Source organism: Neoarius graeffei, chromosome 22, assembly GCF_027579695.1.
Source record: "Neoarius graeffei isolate fNeoGra1 chromosome 22, fNeoGra1.pri, whole genome shotgun sequence".
NCBI lineage: Eukaryota > Metazoa > Chordata > Actinopteri > Siluriformes > Ariidae > Neoarius > Neoarius graeffei.
This window is the reverse complement of record NC_083590.1, coordinates 12,942,482-12,958,879: the sequence shown is the minus strand read 5'-3', so window position 1 is coordinate 12,958,879 and position 16,398 is coordinate 12,942,482. Positions and strand designations below refer to the sequence as shown.

Sequence of the window (16,398 nt, the reverse complement as noted above, 5' to 3'; positions counted from 1 at the left end):
GATCGTACACATGACTGGATATCAGATACAAATATACCTGCAGAGATTATAAAGCACAACACCAGTAGCAGATTTGGACAGAAGAGGAAACGGGGGAAGCGAGGAGGAACGCGTCTAAAACTCAGAAGGAGGAATGCAAAAGTGCCACTTCCAACAATCATCTTGGCAAACGTTCGTTCGCTCAAGAGGAAAGCGGACGAGTTGCGAGCAAACACTCGCTACTTGTACGAATATCGGGAGGCCTGCATACTTGGCTGAATAATGGCGTGTCGGACTCGGAGGTTTGTCCAGAGGGCTTTTCAATCATACGATTAGACCGCTGCAGTGAGACCACGGCCAAGGAGCAAGGAGGAGGGGTGTGTTTTATGATTAATGACCGATGGTGCAGGACAACGGTGATAAGGAAAAAAATATGCACCCCGGATATTGAACTTCTGTCGCTGTCTCTCCGACCGTCGTATTTACCTCGTGAGTTCCCACAATTATTTTTGACTATTGTGTACATACATCCAAGAGCAAATACAGATAAAGCAGCCGATGTCATTTACAATATCAATCAGGAGTTTGATGAGATTTCTCCTGATGCACCCAAGTTTGTAATGGGGGACTTTAATAACTGTACCCTTAAACGTGCACTCCCCACCTATTCCCAGTATGTCACATGTTCAACAAGGAACAATAAGGTTATAGACTTGTGCTATGGATCCATTCCGAAGGCATATTCATCCTGTGCAAAAGCACCCCTGGGTAGCTCAGACCACAATACTATTCTGCTGACACCCACTTATAAGCAGGTTCTAAAACGAGTCAAACCTACTGTGAAGCAGACTCAGGTTTGGCAGGAGGATAGTGTGGAGACTCTGAAAGGGTGCTTTGAGTCTACAACATGGAGCACCTTTGAAAACTCCTCTGCCGACCTGCATGAGATGACAGAGGTCATTTCAGGCTACATAGATTTCTGTGTGGAGACAGTGATTCCCAAAAAGACCAGTAGGGTGTACCCAAACAATAAACCCTGGGTGACTAAAGAGTTGAAGGGGGTATTAAATGAGAAAAAGAGGATATATGCTTTGGGAAGTAAACATGACATGAAGGAGGTACAAAGAAAAGTTAACAAGGAGATTTACAAAGCTAAATGCCAGTACAGAGACAAGGTACAAGAGACATTAATGGCTGGAGATTCAAGGGCTGCATGGACTGGTATTAAGTTGATGGCAAATGCCCCATACAAGACAAGCAAAAGCTCAGAACAACAAACAGATGATAGAGCACGCTATCTGTTGGCCAATGACTTGAATGAATTTTTCACCCGTCATGAGCATATGGCCAGTGGCAGTAATTCCATTTTGCTACAGGATGGGTTACAGGACAATGGGGCAGTGGGAATATTCACCATTAAGGAGGATACAGTGCGGCGGGTGTTTGGGAAGATCAACATCCGAAAGAGTCCTGGGCCTGATAATATAGGAGGCAAGGTGCTGAGATACTGCTCAGCCCAATTGAGTGGGGTCTTTTGCTATCTTTTCCAACACTCATTGGATACTCAGGTGGTACCACATATTTGGAAAAAATCATACGTGGCCCCCCTTCCCAAAGTCCCTCATCCATCTTCCCCCAAGGACTACAGACCCATTTCCCTCACCTCACTTGTAGTCAAATCATTTGAGAGGATTGTCAAAACCCACATCATCAACTCTTGCCAGCAAGCCCTTGACCCACTACAATTTGCATATAGGCGTGACAGAGGAACAGATGACGCCATTGTCACACTTTTGGATTATTTGTATATGCACTTGGAAGGTTCTAAGACACATGCTCGTGTCCTTTTTGCTGACTTTTCATCAGCTTTTAATACCATACACCCACACATTTTAGCTGAAAGACTAAAAAAAGACTTCCGCTTTGATTTTAAATTGATTAAGTGGACTATGGACTTTCTGCAGGGCAGAGCACAGCAGGTGAAGGTAGGCAACGTCTTGTCAGATGTTCGACTTACCTCTATTGGAACTCCACAAGGTAGTGTTCTTTCACCCTTGCTGTTTATTTTGTATACCGACAGTTGTCGTAGTAGTCACCCTGGTTGCCATATAATTAAATATGCAGATGATACAGCCTTGGTAAGCTTACTGAACCATAATGAAGCCACGCATGGTCCAGCACTGGAGGAATTTGTCAACTGGTCTGAAATGTCTAACTTGCATCTCAATATATCCAAGATGAAAGAGCTGATCTTTGATTTCAGACAAAAAGTCTTACCAGCGCCCCCCTCAGTTATTGGAGGAGAGGAGATTGAAGTGGTAATGGACTATAAATATCTTGGTCTAATTATAGACCACAAATTATCATGGGACAGTTGGGCAGATGCAATTTATAAAAAGGGTCAACAGCATTTGTATTTCCTAAGGAAACTTAACTTTTTTAATGTTGACAATACAATTATGACGTTATTTTACAAGTCTTTTATTGAAAGTATTCTTTGCTATGGTATTGTATGCTGGTATGGTCACTCCAAAGTGACGCACAAAAGTAAACTGGGTAAAATCGTTAAAACAAGTGGGAAAATAATGGGGTGTCAGCAAAAAGAGCTTAGTAACCTTTACCTGGATAGATTAGCCAAGAAGGCAGGCAAAGTCTGCACTGACATTACCCACCCCCTCTCAGTTAAATTCCAAACACTTCCCTCAGGTCGCAGATACAGATACCCTAATATCAGTACAAATAGAGCAAAGAACTCCTTCATCCCCATGGCAATTAATCAATTGAACAAGATATGGGAGATACATACTTAAAACCACACTTATACTTGTGTTAATGTACAAATGATTTCTTTTAACATTTCTAGTATTGATTGATGCCTCTGACCAGTGGTCTGTATTTATTTATTTATACGTTTTGCTATTTATTGTGTTGTGATGGGTTTTTTTTATTGTATGTGTTTTTTGTCACTCTGCTGTGCTGTAAGACAAATTGCCTTTTTTAAGGACATTAAAGCTTTCAAGTCAAGTCAAGTCAAGTCAATCACAAGCTATTATTAATAATGGCTCAAACATTACCACTGTTACTGACATTAAGTTTACTCGAGGTGCAAATGATTCAGCAAAAAGTCAATAATTTAACGGTTTAAGTGAAGAGTCAGGTTTTGTAGAATTTCTCTGCTTGACTGGATTTTTAATGATCACATATTTAATTGTAAACACATTTAGTGATTTCTTGAAAGTAAAAGTGACTCTGAGGAGAATTTATCACTTCATGACTAATCAGGGCTTTACATTAGCACCTGCCCACCTGCCAAATGTGGGTAAAATTCGGCTTTGGCAGGTAATAACTTTAGTCTCATTAGCCACTTTGGCGGCTGGTTTATTCTGTGGTATGACAATATATATTTTAATTGTAGTTTTCTCTGAAGGCATCTGATATAATAAATGCATTGCAATGTAATATTACCCGCCTACAACTCCCATGAGCACCTGCATAAACATTCTGACACAACATGTTAGAATTGTTTAGAATGTTCAATAACGTCTCAGATAAAATCAATGATATGGTAACCTGCGGTTAATGAACGAAGCAATAAAGTTGCTGATGACTGACAAGCGCACTATGTGGCGGCACATAGCTGGAGTTTCAAACCCTGCTGCTCAGGGAAAAAGGTGCAGAGATGAGCAGGGCCGGAGCAGCATTTTTACATCACCGACATAAAATTCTTGCAAAAAAAAAAAAGTATACACCACCATGTTTTAGGCAAAGTTATCCAAGGCAAACATAAGTTGAAACTTTCCACTCTATTGCTTTGGCTTATCAAATGATTTATTTTTAAAATCACAAACAAGGCAGGCTACAACTGCGCTGCTTGGAAAATGTAAATTTAACAGCTTCATGAAAGTGCGCTGATGGTTACCATGAAAACCCCATGTCTACCGCACTGCGTTCCTCCCCCGAGTCGCATGCTCATTCGCGTTTGTGTTCTTGGTCTCAGAGCTGCGCGCACCAAACAGACACAGAAGACAGAATCAACATTTAACATAATTAACAATGCACTTTTTACAGATACGTTTTAATGTTATTCTTTATTTATTTTTTATCCAGTTGAATATTGAGCGTACAAATATATTTTCAGCTCTTAAAAATGACTGCGGTCCGGACCGCGGGGGCCTCAGAGCTGGCTACAGCCATGGAGATGAACAAGACGCTAATAGGAAGATAAGACAGTTCAATGACAAATGGAAGTTCAGGTGAGATTGGCTAGTTCATAGCAAAACCGAAAATACCATGTACTGCGAAGACTGTAGAAAGTTTGGCAAAGACAGGCACCAGTAATTTTAAACTCGAAACTATAAAGGACCACGAAAAGTCAAATGCACACATCGGTACTATAACATCAAAACAGGCGAAGATGGCTGGTCACTACAGGACAGCATTGCTTTCAGTCCCTGGGTGTCATGAAGTCGGCTGAGCTGGAGAGGATGGAGCTGCTGTTTAGAAACGTTCACGCGATTGGAAAGAAGTTGATCTTGCCCCAGCTATTAACTTATGGTCTGCTGGAAGCCTCAGGTCACGAAGACCATTTTTCATGGACCATTCAGACTCATCTGATGATGAATGTCATGAGGACATTTAATGTCTCTCTCTACACATGTTCACACACACACACACACACACACACACACACACACACACACACACTATTAATAGATAATACATAATATACATAATACTTGATAATACACATAATACTTGCATATCAAAACATCAAATGTTTTTCAATGATAAATGTTTTGAATTGGACTTTTAATATTAGAATCAGTTCAGTTGTACTGAATGTTATTTTTCATCTCATCTCATCTCATTATCTGTAGCCGCTTTATCCTGTTCTACAGGGTCGCAGGCAAGCTGGAGCCTATCCCAGCTGACTACGGGCGAAAGGCAGGGTACACCCTGGACAAGTCGCCAGGTCATCACAGGGCTGACACATAGACACCGACAACCATTCACACTCACATTCACACCTACGGTCAATTTAGAGTCACCAGTTAACCTAACCTGCATGTCTTTGGACTGTGGGGGAAACCGGAGCACCCGGAGGAAACCCACGTGGACACGGGGAGAACATGCAAACTCCACACAGAAAGGCCCTCGCCGGCCACGGGGCTCGAACCCAGACCTTCTTGCTGTGAGGCGACAGCGCTAACCACTACACCACCGTGCCGCCCCGTTATTTTTCATATTATATGATATTTCATATTGTAAGGGCCTTGAATTTGAGTACAATAAATAGAATACTCTGTTTATATTTTGGTCTGAATTGGTTGCATGTTTTCATATAGGGAGCTACCTTAACAGCACTGAATACTTGAGTGCTACTGTAGAGATACATTATACACTGCCATTCATAATTAAATCTAGATCTTCCGAACTTTAATGTATCATGGTGAAGAAAAAACTGCGATTCCCTGGCAACAAAATTGTGGCTAGTGAAAAGGCTGAATGGCTAGTGACTTGGGAAAACCACTAGCCACAGGGGCCAGTGAGCAAAAAAGTTAATGTAAAGCCCTGTGACTAATACAGTGCCTTGAAAAAGTATTCATACCCCTTGAACTTTTTGACATTTTTCCACCTTGCAACCATGAACTTAAAAGTTTTTATTGAGCTTTTATGTGATAGACCAACACAGTAACACATAATTGTGAAGTGAAACGAAAATGATACATGGTCTTCAAAATTTTAAACAAATAAAAATCTGAAAAACGTGATGTGCATTAGTATTCAGCCCCCCTGTGTCAATACTTTGTAGAGCCACCTTTTGCTGCAATTACAGTACAGCTGCAAGTCTTTTGTGGTATGTCTCTACCAGCTTTGCACATCTAGACACTGAAACTTTTGCCCATTCTTCTTTGCAAAATAGCTCAAGCTCAGCCAGACTGGATGGAGAGCATCTGTGAACAGCAATTTTCAAGTCTTGCCACAGATGCTCAATGGGATTTAGGTCTGGACTTTGACTGGGCCATTCTAACACATGAATATTCTTTGATCTAAACCATTCCATTGTAGCTCTGGCTGTATGTTTAGGGTCACTGTCTTGCTGGAAGGTGAATCTCCTTCCCAGTCTCAAGTCTTTTGCAGCCTCCACAGGTTTTCTTCCAGGATTGCCCTGTATTTAGCTCCATCCATCTTCCCATCAACTCTGACCAGCTTCCCTGTCCCTGCTGAAGAAAAGCATCCCCATAGCATGTTGCTGCCACCACCATGTTTCACAGTGGGGATGGTGTGTGCAGGGTGATGAGCAGTGTTAGTTTTCCGCCACACATAGCACTTTGCATTTAGGCCAAAAAGTTCAACTTTGGTCTCATTTGACCAAAGCACCTTCTTCCACATGTTTGCTGTGTCCCCTACATGGCTTCTTATGCCTGTCTTTCAACAATGGCTTTCTTCTTGCCACTCTTCCAAAAAGCCCAGATTTGTGGAGTGTACAACTTATAGTTGTCCTGTGCACAAATTCTCCCACCTGAGCTGTGGATTCCTGCAGCTCCTCCAGAGTGATCATGGGCCTCTTGGCTGCTTCTCTGACCAATGCTCTCCTTGCTCACTCTGTCAGTTTAGGTGGACGGCCATGTCTTGGTAGGTTTGCGGTTGTGCCATACTTTTTCCATTTTTGAATGATGGATTGAACAGTGCTTCTTGAGATGTTCAGAGCTTGGGTTTTTTTTTATAACCTAACCCTGCTTTAAACTTCTCCAGAACTTTATCCCTGACTTGTCTGGTGAGTTCTTTGGTCTTCATGATGCTGTTTGTTCTTCAGTGTTCTCTAACAAACCACTGAGGCCTTCACAGAACAAGTGTATTTATGCTGAGAGTAAATTACACACAGTAGGACTCTATTAACTAATTAGATGACTTCTGAAGGCAATTGATTGCACTGGATTGTATTTAAAGGTATCAGAGTACAGGGGGCTGAATACTAATGCACACCACATTTTTCAGATTTTTATTTGTTTAAAATTTTGAAGACCATTTATCATTTTCATTTTACTTCACAATTATGTGCTACTCTATGTTGGTCTATCACATAAAATCTCAATAAAAAACTTTTAAGTTCGTGGTTGTAAGGTGGAAAAATGTGAAAAAGTTCAAGGGGTATGAATACTTTTGCAAGGCACTGTATATTTGTTCTGCATGTTTTACTTTAATAGAAAATTTTAACTGATAAACAACACTGCATACAACTATTAACTGCTGCTTTAGTGAGAGTGGCAGCGGGGGCGTGGCCAAGCGGAGGTCTGTGAATGGAGGGCGGAGTCAGGGAAGGCGAGTGGTCATGTCACTACACCTGTGGTCAATTAACGTGTGTTTGTGTGTCTCCTCCAGTGACCACGCTCTATAAAAGGAGCGTGAGAAGGGGAGGTCGGCGCCGAGGGCTTGCTAGTAGCCTGTGTGTGTCTGTGAGAAGAGAGTCTGAGTTGTGTGCTGAAAAGCAGCAATAAAGCAAATAATTAAGTCTCTAACAACCCCCTGCCGTGCTTCTGTGCTCCACTCACATCAGAGTCTCGCTACAGTGGTGCTGAAACCCGGGAACAGTGCAGAAGGGAACAGCCCCATGGAGTCCTCGCCGTTTAAGGACCTGATCCGTGCCCTCGCCACAGCCCAGCAGAACCAGCACCAAGCGCTGGTAGCCCTCAAAGGAGCAAGAACAACGGTTCGAAGCCTTGGTGCTGGCCCAACAGGAGGACCGCCAGGCGTTCCGGCACCTGCTCGCGTCGGCGGGGCCCACGATCGCCACCGGGGCGGACGCTCCCCACCTCATCCTAATGAAGATGGGTCTGCACAATGACCCAGAAGCCTTCCTCGTGCTCTTCGAGCAGGCAGCAGAGGCGTGGGGTTGGCCGGTGGACCAGCGCACAGCGCGCCTCCTCCCCCTGCTGATGGGCGAGGCGAAACTGGCCACGCTGCAGCTCCCCGCCGACAGCCAGCTTGTGTATGTGGACCTTCGAAGAGCCATCCTCCAGCGTGTTGGCCGCTCCCCAGAGCAACAACGGCAGCGCTTCCACTCGCTGCCCTTGGAAGAGGTTGGCTGGCCGTTCGGGTTCGGGCAGCAACTCCAGGACCCCAGCCAGCAGTGGCTGAGGGCAGATGACTGCGACACCGAGGGAGTGATCAACCTGGTGACACTGGAGCAATTCGCCACGGTACTTCCGGAAGGAACGGCGAAGTGGGTTCAGTGTCATCGCCAGGCGTCGCTGGACCAGGCAATCAAGCTGGCAGAGGACCACATGGCGGCCGTTCCAACAGCAGGATGGCGTGTCATGTCTCCTCTTCTCCTCTCTCTTCTCTCTCTGCTTCCCATCCTCGCCCCATTCCCTCACTGCGGGGCCCGGCTCCCCCCCAGCCGGCCCGGCGCACCCGTGGTGTCCTCCCATTTCCCCCTTCCTTGTCTGTGTCTCCTCCCCCTCAGGTGAGTGATGTCCATAACACCAGTGCAGAGGGAGAGCCTGGGCTGGTGTACTGGCCCTGTGGGGAGCCCGGACATCTCCAACATCAGTGCTCCACGATGGAGGTGAGCGTGGTGGTCTGGGTCCCAAACATGCCAGAAACCACCCTCGATCGGGCCAGAGCATATCGAATACCGGTAAGTGTCCAAGGGGATACGTATCAGGCTTTGGTGGATTCCAGCTGTAACCAGACCTCAATCCACCAAAGCCTGGTGCAAGGTGAGGCATTGGGGAGAGCACGAATGGTGAAGATGTCGTGTGTGCACAGGGATGTTCACAACTACCCTTTAGTGTCTGTCCACATTCTATTTCGAGGGGAAAAACATAGTGTAAAGGCGGTGGTTAATAGTCTAGTAAACTAGACCCACCCGCCTAGCGGCCAAAAATATGTTTGCCTACGAGTGGGTCTAGCCTCGGACCATATCAACAACACACCCCAGGCATCAAATTGTGCCTGCCAATCACAACGCAAGGTTTTTGTTTGGATTCTTTGGGTGGGCTTTTGCAGGAGTGACGACAAGGCTGCGCGACACTGGAGAAAGCACAACAGGAAAGTTGGCTACGGCTATTGAACAGCGCTCATTTGACTCCCCTTTGGAATCAGTTTTAGAAGAATTAGACTTGGAGTTTTCATTGAAACATGAGCAGGAAGAGGCTCTCCGCTCATTCCTTTTCAAGAAGGACGTTTTCGCTGTTTTGCCGACCGGCTATGGCAAAAGTCTGATCTACCAGCTGGCTCCCCTGGTAGCCAAAAGGATGGGGCTAAGTGAAAACCCTATGGTGGTAATTGTCTCGCCCTTGGTAGCCCTAATGGAGGACCAGGTGAAGGAGGCAAACAATTTCGGACTCACGGCCATGCAATTGGGCGTCAATGAACCAGCGAGGATCCGAAGGGGCAAGTGCCAGTTGGTGTTCGGCAGTCCGGAGGCATGGCTTTTACAAAAGAATTGGCACGACATGTTGGGGACCAAAGTGTTTCAAGACAACGTCCTTGGAGTCGGGGTGAATGAGGTTCACCTCATTTACAAATGGTAAGAGGCATACTCTTAACTACGCAATAGTAAAGTGTGTGTAAAGTATATTCCTAAAAGATGACGGCGATGCTTGGTAACAGTTACGCTTGGCCCTTAGCTATTGCCAGTACAACAGGCCGAATGTCGGGACTGCTCCCTTATTTATCCTCCTCAGTTTACGGCCTTTTAATGTTAACTATCTGAAGCCTATGGGCGAAAGATGCAAGTTTACATTAACGCAATTGCTTTGTGATATTGAATGTATTGTCCGGGTGATTTGGAAATAGCACTTAGAAGCTAGTTTAGCTGCTTTCTGTTGCTCTGACTACGTCACAGTCACTGTTGCGCTGATTGGTCAGAGCGTTGGCCTATACGCACAGAGACAGTTTGAAAGACAACGGGTTGTTCCTACCCACACCCTTTGGAAATGTCTACGACCGAGACCAGACTAAATATGCACATTTAGTCTGGCTTGCCAGGCTAGGCGGTTAACCCTCGTCTCACCCACTTGCTAATTTTGGGGACTGATTGGCCGGGGTTTAAGGAATTAACGATGCACATGGTGAAGAGTGGGTCCTGCCATAATTCAGCTAGGGAAAGCCCCGGAGTAGCATTGGCGGGAGAAACTGTCACAGAGCCGTCTACGTCAGCACCGTGTCAGGGCGATACATGGAGTGAGGAGCGCCCCGCCCCTCCTCCCTCTCTCGGGGATTCCCTTGGGGAGTTCCCGTTAGAGCAGTCACGTGATGGGACTCTGCGGCATGCATTTGACCAGGTGAGAGCAATCGATGGTCAAATTCTCCAGCCAAATGCGATGCCAGCCTTCCCGTACTTTGCTATTATTAAGGATTGGCTATACCGAGTGACACAGGACACTCAAACTGGTGAAAAGGTAACACAGCTGTTAATTCCAAAGAGCCGCTGGGAATTCATATTCCAAGTGGCTCACTTTAATCCCATGGCCGGACACTTGGGGTAGGATAAGACACTCGCCCGAATAATGGCCCGGTTCTATTGGCCAGGGACTCGCGGGGATGTCCATCAGTGTTGTGTGGCGTGCTGCGAATGCCAATTAGTAAATCCCGCAGCCACTCCAAAAGTGCCTTTGTGCCCTCTCCCCTTAATCGAGACCCCATTTGAAAGAATTGAGATGGATCTCCTCGGGCCATTAGATCGGTCAGCATGGGGATATCGCTTTATTTTAGTTCTGGTGGACTATGCAACGCGATATCCGGAAGCAGTGCCTCTCCGCAATATCTCAGCATGCAGTAAAGCAGAAGCACTCTTCCGCTTTATCTCCCAGGTCGGGATTCCGAAAGAAATCCTGACAGACCAAGGCACTACATTCATGTCACGCACACTGCACGAGGTGTATGGGTTACTGGGGATTAAGCCTATCCACACCAGCGTCTATCATCCACAAACAGATGGCTTAGTAGAACGGTTCAATCGAACTCTCAAAAATATAATTCGGAAGTTCGTAAGCGAAGATGCACGTAATTGGAATAAGTGGATCGAGCCCCTGTTATTTGCAGTACGAGAAGTCCTGCAAGCCTCCACAGGTTTTTCACCATTTGAATGGGTGTAAGCTGCGTGGCATTTTGGACATGCTACGTGAAAATTGGGAGGAGGGACCTTCACCTAGTAAGAACAAAATTCAATACGTTCTCGACCTGCGTGCCAAACTCCACACACTCACGCACTTAACCCAGGAGAATTTGCGGCAGGTGCAAGAACGTCAAGCCCAACTGTACAACAGGGACACGCGCCTTAGGGAGTTCACACCAGGAGACAAAGTACTCGTATTACTGCCCACGTCAAGCTCCAAATTGGTCACCAAGTGGCAAGGGCCCTTCGAGGTCACACAGCGAGTCGGGGACGTCGACTATGAGGTGAGGTGAACGGACAGGGGTGGGGCATTGCAAGTTTACCACCTCAATCTATGAAAATGTTGGAATGAAGAGGTCCCCGTGGCGTTGCTGTCAGTAATTCCAGAGAAGGCGGAGCTGGGGCCGGAGGTACAAAAAAGAAAATTGACATTGCCCACTGCTCCGGTCCCCTGTGGAGACTACCTCTCCCCGACCCAGCTCACGGAGGTAGCCCAGTTGCAGGAAGAATTTTCCGACGTGTTTTCACCCCTGCCCGGCTGCACCCACCTCATAGAACACCACATTGAGATGCCCCCAGGGGTGGTAGTGCGCAGCCGCCCTTACCTTCTGCCCGAACACAAAAAAAAGGTGGTCTGGGATGAACTTGAAGCCATGTTCGAAATAGGCATAATCGAGGAGTCCCACAGCAACTGGAGCAGCCCAGTGGTCCTGGTCCCCAAGACCGATGGGTCGGTCTGGTTCTGTGTGGACTATAGGAAAGTCAACGCGGTGTCTAAATTTGACGCATACTCAATGCCTCACATTGATGAGTTGCTCGATCGATTAGGCGCTGCTCATTTTTATTCGACACTGGATTTAATGAAGGGATATTGGCAGATCCCCTTGACTCCTCTGTTCCAAGAGAAAACAGCCTTTTCCACACCGTTTGGCTTGCATCAATTTGTCACACTTCCTTTTGGGCTGTTTGGGGCACCCGCTATGTTCCAGCGGCTTATGGACAGGGTCCTCCGCCCCCACGCCACCTACGCAACCGCATATCTAGATGACATTATTATCTACAGTAATGACTGTAATGGCAGGTGGGTCTCACAGCCAACCCAAAGAAATGTGCGATTGGGCGGGTGGAAGTACGGTATCTGGGTTTCCACTTGGGCCATGGGCAGATGCGTCCCCAAATTAATAAGATGGCAGCGATTGGGGCCTGCCTGAGGCCCAAGACCAAAAAGGAGGCGAGACAGTTCCCATGGATTAAAGTTTTCCATCGCTACAACAGATTTCCGTCAATTGGGAGCGCTAAAGGTCAATAATGAGAGTGATGCAGATCTGAGGAAAAAAGGGGGGTAGGCCCATAGGTCTGACACCGATGTGATTTAGAACTTCACCAAGCTGCTGTGATTGTCTGTTGTTGAACCCTTTCTTGTGCTATGTTTGAATATATGTAAAGGAATAAGTAGTTGCGCTAGATAGGCCTAAATAAATAAATACAGCCTCCGCTACTGTCTAGTCCCAGGGAGGCTCGGCGTAGGCAGCGAGCCGCGGTGCTCGGCTTGAGTTTCGTTTCTATCGGCGGCTCCAGCCCGACTTTGCATGCTCGTAACTCGGCCAGGGGAGGTCCCAGCCTCTCAACTACTTGCCTACTACTAATACTAGGCCTATTGTAGTAGTAGTAGTAATAATAATATTTGCCTATTGAAAGGCGATCAGGTGAAAAATCAAACAGCCCTGTTGAAGCCGCAGCAAGATCTATGCTATTAAGCCTTTTGTAGGTTAAACAAGCTTCGGCAGACAATGTTCTGGGAAGGCTGTGTTTTTCTTTGGTTTGATTAGCCTACGATTTAATCTTTAAACATTATGGTTTCAGCAGTTCGCTTAAACATTGGAGCGGACCCGGTGCCGTGGGGGGCGTTGCCCCCTCGTGGCTACAGCCCCGCCCCCTCAACGGAGACTTAAATCACTTAATTGTTTTCTTATGAAAATATAATGTATTATAGATGTATTAATAATTTGCATTTTCAAATACGAAATATTAAGTGGTTGCGCATTGCACAAAAATACATTTCACATAAATCACTACTAAAACTGGCACGGTAGAACAAGTCTGATTGGTTGTTATAGACATGTATCAATCCTAACTACTGGGGACTACTAGTTATTGTGGGTGTATGTGTGAAATGCTGACACAGCCGCGCACACACAGACCTGTGATAAGGACAAGGGGAGGGGTCGTGCGGGCGGGGGTTTTACATGTACACTTAAGTGCACTGTCTCTGCAATATCCTGTAATATGCAGTCAGTTTACGGGAGTAGTCTTTCCCCCACCGAATTAAACGAATTCGATCACAATATTGTGAATCTATTTTCTTTCTTTGTAGGCTAAGTTTATCTCCATTTATGCTGGTGTATGTGTTCATATATGGTCCGCTTTGTGCACAAATAGCGTAAGAATATGTGTCGTTGACGTCACCCCCCATGCAGCGGGGGTGAAAATTCATCACTTCAGAGTGTTTTGTCCCCTACACGCCTAAACTGGGATCGCGGATTAAGTGGTTAGCGTTGACTCGGTGCGAGTCAGGAAGGCTATTACTGGTGCAGCCGCGGGGTCTGTTGATTTTTTTAAATTATGATTTTGGCCGCCGAGCCAAGTACCTTAGACTTGCATTGACGTTTTGTTTTCATGCCGCGGAGCTATTTGTATGCATTTTAAATTTAAAGGACTTGCCTGTGGGCGGCACGGTGGTGTAGTGGTTAGCGCTGTCGCCTCACAGCAAGAAGGTCCTGGGTTCGAGCCCCGGGGCCGGCGAGGGTCTTTCTGTGTGGAGTTTGCATGTTCTCCCCGTGTCCGCGTGGGTTTCCTCCGGGTGCTCCGGTTTCCCCCACAGTCCAAAGACATGCAGGTTAGGTTAACTGGTGACTCTAAATTGACCGTAGGTGTGAATGTGAGTGTGAATGGTTGTCTGTGTCTATGTGTCAGCCCTGTGATGACCTGGCGACTTGTCCAGGGTGTACCCCGCCTTTCGCCCGTAGTCAGCTGGGATAGGCTCCAGCTTGCCTGCGACCCTGTAGAAGGATAAAGCGGCTAGAGATAATGAGATGGGATGAGACTTGCCTGTAGGTTTGTGTGTGTTGTTTTATGTTTGGCATCTTTCCGGTTGTAACGCGTGTCTGTGAGAAAATTGCAGGGGAGGGTTAACAGGTGGGCACGGGTGTTGATAAAGCGCAACTGCCCTGGTAATATGTCACATGATTTTCCCGTACTAAAGCAACCTTCGGGGCCGTGGTTTTGTGGTTGGCGCAGTTAATTGTTTGAAACACGTTGTCAGACCGCCATCACTACTACACACTATATGAAAAATATTTGCCCCCTTGCGATTTCTAATTGCCCCCTTAGTAAACTGTTCCTGGTGCTGGGCCTGCATTGGAGGCTGCAGAGTTGGGCTGCAAGATTTCCCGACACTTGTTTAAGATGCCAAACTTCATAGTAAGGAGAAAATAATTCCACAGTATTTAGTGCCTCGTCAGTCTCAAAAATTAATAGTGAAGGACCAACGCGAATTAAGTGCCAAAAAAACCATCTCGTAGGCCTATATTTTACATTTTCAAAAAAGTCCGGAATTGGAAGTCAGTCAGTGGAGTGTAATGAAGTGTCTCATTCACTAAGCACAAAAGGTCGGAAAACAGTGGAGAAAACAGCTATTGCTTAAATAGGCTACTAATGGTTTACATTAGTAATTTAATGTATGTGACAAATAAATTCATTGATTAAATAGATAAAGAAGCCAATACTCCGAAGCTCAAAATTCAGGAAAGTGGCTCCGGTGTCACAAGTGCACAAGAACAGTTATTTGAAAGTTAACCTAATGAATTTGTGCGTGTGCGATTTCATGAAGAACCGGGACAATTGGCATTCGGTGAAAGATTCACACCTATGACTCATTATATTCGTGCGCGCCCTCTCGCCCACTGTTGCTTCGTTTTCCTGATTTACACGCGTGTCTGAAGATGGAGTTTTCAGAAATCTCCACTCTGCCCAGAGTTTGCAAAAGTAGCTGTTTTCAGTGACTGAAACCTCCGTATAGGTGTGAATGAGAGGTGCAACCGAATAAATAAATATGCGTCTTTTTTATCCGGCTACATGTAGGCTATCACTGCGCAAAGCCTCTAATATTGAAATGGTAGTAATATTTGTTAAAATAATAGTAGGCTAATTTCCACATTAATTGGTAAAATGGCCCAAGGGATGTGATGGGGGGATGGCTGTTTTATAAGGGGGATGATTTGAGATTTTTATTTCAGAAGGGGGATGCCTCCCCCCACATCCCCCCCTCAACTCGAGTACTGCGTATAAGGCCATATTTCACCTGACATAGGCCCTTCGATTTCCATCACTAGAGCGCGTCAAATTACTTTCGGTTTTGCCAGCATGGACGCGCTTCTTTTAAATGAAGGCACAGATTTGTCAGACATTGACAAAACGGTAAAGAATAAGTGGAGATGGGCTTGGTGAAATGAAATGGGCGATAATGGCAAGCTCCTGCTGCTGTGCCAAGGAAAAAGAAACAAAAACAGGCATCAGGTATTGCCAAACTAGATGCCTTTGGCTTCACTGCGAAGAAGCAGAAAAAGTGAACTTTCACTTTACTTTTCTTGTTTCCTGGCTTTATTTCAACAGATTTTCTTATTTTTCTTTCTGTTCCACCCTTTTGAAAGCATGGTTCAAGTTCGACTGCACTTGCACTTTTCTCTTAACCACTGCTGTGCATTACTAAAGTATTATTGAAATAAATTTGCACTTTGTGCTGAAAACTTGATGGTTCATCATGAATAGCCAGTAATGACAATGGTCAAGTCTTGCCTTAGCTTTAGTCATTGTTAAAATTATGTAAATATACTATAAGTAGGGGCTGAGGGGATAATGGACAACACGGCGTTTAAAATTTGACGCATCGGTGACGTGGTAGGGGCCAACGACATGGAGCTTTTTTTTTCAGTCAGATGATTTTTTTTTGCTTTAATCCATGAGTTCCTGGGGCTAGCTGGCTACTATCGGAGGTTCATACCAGCCCGCTGACTGATCTCACTAAAAAGGGAGCACCAGATCCGGTCCAGTGGATGGAGCAATGCCAACGGGCTTTCTCTAAAGGTAAAGGCTGCATTGTGTGGGGGGCCACTGTTACACTCCCCTGACTTTTCTCTCCCCTTTATTTTGCAGACCGATGCATCGGACAGAGGGCTGGGGGTCGTTCTGTCCCAGGAGGTGGAGGAGCATCCCGTGCTGTACATTAGCTGGAAGCT

At 45.8% G+C, this 16,398-nt stretch overlaps 1 protein-coding gene across 1 annotated transcript in view; it reads right to left on the bottom strand.

Annotated features, from left to right (window-relative positions):
• Positions 1–16,398, bottom strand: part of LOC132870649 (NACHT, LRR and PYD domains-containing protein 3-like) — an 85,279-nt gene that overhangs the window by 14,520 nt on the left and 54,361 nt on the right. The gene's annotated exons all lie outside the window — the stretch shown is intronic.